Here is a 6031-nt window from a genome sequence, read left to right as displayed (position 1 = left end):
CCAACTGATCATCTCTTACCACCAAATAAAGCTTCTAGTACTTGGACTGAGTTACATCCAGTTGAGTTGTTGGCCAAAGGAGTCCCATAGAAATCCCTAAGCAATCCAAGCTGATGCCAAGAGAATGGGTTGCTCTCTACAAATTGACAGTAAGGCTCTACTGATAGAGAAGATACACACACACACATTGTAGTGAACACTGAGAGGTTGAACCTTCAGAGAACCTTCAGTTCTATGTTCTAGAGTCTTTGGTACAGGAAGACACTCTGCAATCTCTGGTCTTCAGTCTGTCCTACCTGAAAACTATGCTAGTGCATTGGGATGACAAAACTTGTGTGAGTAACCAATGAATGTCCTATTTAACATAAGGCCTGCTCTATAAGATGCAACCCATACCCAACATTGCTTGAGTGACTATGACTCAGAGACTAGATAGCCCAGTAAGCTATGGTTAAACCAAATACTAGTAGTCCAAAAAAAGTAACAATAAAATGACCTCTAACGCTATTCTACTGCATTCATGGATCAGTGCCTTATTCAGCCACCGTCAGAGAATTTTCCTCCTACAGCAGATGGGAACAAATGGAAACAAATACAAAGACCCAATGCCAGACATTACTCACTGAGAAAGTCCATTGGAACACCCAGATCTAAATGAGATATCTCCATCAAAATTCTCCCTCAGAACACAAGGAAACTCACAGTAGAGGCAGAAAAGTATGGGAAAAAAAGCTGAGAGAATGGAAGACACCAGGTAAAGAAGGTCTCTAAATCAACTGAGCAAAGTTCATATGAGCTCACAGAGACTGATGAAGGAAGCAGCAAAGCACAGAGGAAACACAGGTCATCTGTATCAGGTCCTCTAAATACGTAATGTAGCTTTCCATTTACTAGACTAAGGGCCTCTTGAACATGTGGTGAGCAAGTTGGTCTCTTGGGCTCTCTTTCTTTTGTTGGTTTGCCTGCCCAACTCTGATGTAATTGTTTGTAATGTATGGTTGTTATCTCTTAGAGAGTTGTTTTCAAATGAGAGACAGAAAGGTAGTGGATCTGGATGGGAGAGAAGGTGGCAGGAATTTTGAGGAGTAGAATGGGGGAAATTGTAAGCAAGATATATTGTGTGAGATACAAATGTTTTTAAGAAAAGGGGATTTTTAAAAAGGATCTATTTTTTTTAATTTTATTTTAATTAGGTATTTTCTTCATTTACATTTCCAATGCTATCCCAAAAGTCCCCCATAACCTTTCCCCCAAGTCCCCTACCAACCCACTCCCACTTCTCGGTCCTGGCGTTCCCCTGTACTGAGGCATATAAAGTTTGCAAGACCAATGGGCCTCTCTTTCCAATGATGGCTGACTAGGCCATCTTCTGATACATATGCAGCTAGAGACATGAGCTCCAGGGGGTACTGGTTAGTTCATATTTTTGTTCCACCTATAGGGTTGCAGACCCCTTTAGCTCCTTGGGTACTTTCTCTAGCTCCTCCATTGGGGGACCTGTGATCCATCCAATAGCTGACTGTGAGCATCCACTTCTGTGTTTGCCAGGCCCCGGCATAGTCTCACAAGAGACAGCCATATCAGGGTCCTTTCAGCAAAATCTTGCTAGTGTATGCAATGGTGTCAGCGTTTGGAAGCTGATTATGGGATGAATCCCCAGGTATGGCAGTCTCTAGATGGTTCATCCTTTTGTCTCAGCTCCAAACTTTGTCTCTGTAACTCCTTCCATTGGTGTTTTGTTCCAAATTCTAAGAAGGGGCAAAGTGTCCACACTTTGGTTTTCGTTCTTCTTGAGTTTCATGTGTTTTGCAAATCGTATCTTATATCTTGGGTATTCTAAGTTTCTGGGCTAATATCCACTTATCAGTGAGTACATATCATGTGAGTTCTTTTGTGATTGGGTTACCTCATTCAGGATGATGCCCTCCAGGTCCATCCATTTGCCTAGGAATTTTATAAATTCATTCTTTTTAATAGCTGTGTAGTACTCCATTGTGTAAATATAAGATGTTTCAACCAGTAAGAAGGACATATGCTCCACTATGTTCATAGCAGCCTTATTTATAATAGCCAGAAGGTGGAAAGAACCCAGATGCCCCTCAACAGAAAAAGGATCTATTTTTATTAAATATCTTTATCAATTTCTCTGTGGATTTTATTTACTATTAGCTCACCAAACAAACTTGAATATTGAGTTACAATAATTTATTTGTCCATACATATGCACATATTTTCTCTCTTGAATTCTTTCTTCCATTCAATTAAGTTCTAGAAACAGAAACATACAGTTGACAAGAACACATTTCTCAGAAAATCAGATCAATGATAATGTTTATTGCCTTTCATTTTTGGTGTTAATTTTCATCTTATGTAGAAAGGTCTATGGTGCAGGATTCTCTAGTGTGACATTAGCTTTCCTTTGCACTTACAGTACAGTTTTGGGGAAGTATCTGAGGCTTTATAAGATTCTGTTTTCTTTACATTTAACCCACAAAGCTGAATCTCTGATGATTCTGGCCTGGAATAAATATTACTGTGGTAATGCTAAATTGTGGTATTATTTTACATGTCATTAAAATTTATTTCTACAATGTGTTGCAAAGTTGTATATTCACTTTGTCAAAGCTCTTTTTTTGATGTTTTCTTTTGACACTTCTTGATTTTTGTTTGTTTGTTTGTTTGTTTGTTTTTGAGATGGTTAATACTGATTTTCAAACTGGGAGGAACTGGGGTCACATAGAAGACAAGACTCTAGCAACACTTGTGAGGAATTATCTAGACCAGGCTAACTAATTTCTGGACATAACTGTGAAAGAATACCTAGATTGCAATAACGTACTTGGGGAGACCCATAACTGTTGAGTAGCATCATTCTGTGGGAATGTGAGCGACTAAACAACCTGAGTGATAGCTTCCATTTTCTTCTGCCTTCTGACTGTGCTTCAAGCTCTTGCTGCCATGCCTTTCACCTCATGCTGGATTATACCTGAACTATTAACCAAATATGCCTTCCTTATGAAGTTTTTCTCAGGCACTAAAGCATGTCTCTGGGAAAAATGACTAATCCAGCAGCTTCTCATTCATTTTCAATCAAGTTTTTTGATAATTTGAGTAACTGGTTAAATTCTGTCAAATCAAAACATGATTTTAATTTGTTGATTAGGACTATCATTTTGTCTATAGCATGTGAAATGCAGCATGACCTTTTGGTTCTGTGGTACCTAAGCTCTGTCCCTTTTGCAGCCTTCTGTCACTCTGCCATGTTTCATGTTCTCAGTCCCAAGGAAGGGGCATGATAAGATGTGAGTGGGAAAGATTGCATAATAGGATTCAGTACGCTGTTGTTGCTTCCTTCCTTCCTTCTTTCCCTTCCTTCTTTCCTTCATTCCTTCCTTCCTTGTCATATCTGGTTTGAAGTTTCTTCCTTCTTTGTGTAAACTACCTTATTTGCTTTTTTAAAAATCTGGTTTGTATTTTGGAGATGATATTAGGAAAGGTAGATTTCAGCAGCTACTGTCCTTTTCAGCTACCCCAAAGTTCAATATATCTTGACTTCTAATTGTGATTTGTCACAGTACAAAAATCTAATTATAGATCCAATTTGGTGCCTGAAATGACTATTTCCCTTTGATCTCTAATGCAAATGACAACACACTAACTTTCTGCCACTGATGTGTCACTGTGGAAAAATGGTAGCAGTATACCTGTGAGCTCTACTTACTGCAGAATGAATGTAAAATATGCTTAGTCCTGGAGTGAAACTCACTAATCCATTACAGTGAATTGGGTTCCCTTGTGAAAGTTTTTCACCTTATATCTAGCATCTTCATTTATACCATAAGACAAAAGTAGGAACCTCCCTACTTTATGGCACCATTAATAAGGATTAAAGAAGATAATCTAATGAAGCAATTAAGCTAATTCCTTTCATGAAGGCTTCCCTCACTCATAGAGGTTAACTGCCTTGAGCAAGGTTAGAAGCGTATCAGAAAATGTCCTTTTTTTTATTTTTTATTTTGCTACCAGTATGACTTTTTCTTTTCATTTAAAAGTAGTCAGAACTTTTAAATGCTGGCACTTGAATAGTTTTATTCCCCATGTCTCTAACACGGAACTTTGCTCTCCTATTTACTGTCCTTACCCAGTCTGCAAACCAACTGTCATAGAATTTCATTCCTGCCTAGCTCATAAACTTTAAAGTCATTATAATTTGTGGGAGCAAATGGGGAACATTGATTCAAACAAAGCTCTTTCTTGGTTATGTTAGTAGCAAACATTTCTGTGTTCTTTCCATAAAGTAAAAGGAAGCTCCTTCAGTTCCAAGAAGATCGTACAGGGAGAAATGAGCACCAAGAGATTTTCAACACAGAGCTCTTGTGTGAATCTAGGATAAAGAATCTAGGATGAGAACATAAAGCTTCCAAGGGAGCTTATAGGATGTTTAGTAGTACCACATAGGAAAAAAAGATTTAAATGTTGTTTTTCTTCCCCAAAATGCACAAGAAGTAACAAGAAAAGAGATCCCATTTATAATAAGGATTTTAAATAACAACTTAAACTCACAAAATAGTATTCCTATACATATATACCTCCGGCTTAAATATTGGCTTTATTTCATTTGTTTCCAGTTATAAACACATACAGAGAAAATTAAGTCATTTAACTTAACTTGTATGTAGCTATTTAAGAAATATATATTAGCTAAAAATAATATTTGAAGAATACTTTCTGGCTAAAATCCACCTATTAGTGAGTATATACCATGAATGCCCTTGTGGGTCTGGATTACCTCACTCGGGATGATATTGTTTACTTCTGTCCATTTGCCTGCAAACTTCATTATGTCCTTGTTTTCAATAGCTGTATAGTATTCCATTGTGTAAATGAACCACATTTTCTGTATCCATTCTTCCATTGAGTCCCATCTGGGTTGCTTCCAGTTTCTTCCTTTCCTTTCCTTTCCTTTCCTTTCCTTTCCTTTCCTTTCCTTTCCTTTCCTTTCCTTTCCTTTCCTTTCCTTTCCTTTCCTTTCCTTTCCTTTCCTTTCCTTTCCCTTTCTTTCTTTCTTTCTTTCTTTCTTTCTTTCTTTCTTTCTTTCTTTCTTTCTTTCTTTCTTTCTTTCTTTCTTTCTAAATGAAAACATTTAATTGATCCTAGTTTACAGTTTCAGGGGTTCATTCCATTATCATTATGGTGGGAAGCATGGCATCATGCAGGCAGACTTAGTATTGGAGGAGCCAAAAGTTCTATATTTTCTTCAGCAGGCATCCAGGAGGAGGTTCTCTTCTGTACTGGGCAGAGTCTGAGCCCTCAAAGCCCACCACACAGTGACACATTTCCTCCACCAAGACCACACTACTGCTTGCCCTACTAGTGCCACTCTCCATAGGCCAAGAATTTAAACACTTGAGTTTATGGGAGCCAAAACTATTCAAACCACCATATAAACCCAAAACCCCTCAATTTAATAAAAAATCATTTTTATTGTGTGCATTTATGGGTGTATTCATGCTGTATGTGCAGTGCCCATAGGGGCCAAAAGGTGATGTCAAAGCTCCTGGATCTGGAGCTAAAGATGGTTGTGAACCACCCAATATAGATGCTGGAAACTACCTGGGTCCTCTACAAGACCAGCAAGTGTTCTTATTCATTGAGCCATCTCTCCACCCTTCAAACTGGCCTTAAAGTTATAAACCCACTTACTGGTAACAGAGGCTTCAGGGATAGTCATATAAGAATACTCATCCCCCAAATGAAGTGACGGCTTAAAAATATTTCTATTAGTTCTTTGATCTCTTCAAAAACTGAGATCCAAATATAGACTTACATACAGACTCTCTCTTATGTCTGTCTATTGAAGAGGATATTGGCAACATAGAAAAGATTGAAGTGAACTCTCCTTCCTCTCCCCGGGATCACTTACTCTGAGAAAACCAGAGCTCATGTCTCTAGCTGCATATGTATCAGAAGATAGTGTAGTTGGCCATCATTGGGAAGAGAGGCCCATTGGTCTTGCAAACTTTATATGCCT

The sequence above is a fragment of the Mus musculus genome, chromosome 3, assembly GCF_000001635.26.
Source record: "Mus musculus strain C57BL/6J chromosome 3, GRCm38.p6 C57BL/6J".
NCBI lineage: Eukaryota > Metazoa > Chordata > Mammalia > Rodentia > Muridae > Mus > Mus musculus.
The sequence above is the reverse complement of the archived record's forward strand: the minus strand, read 5'-3'. Positions refer to the sequence as shown.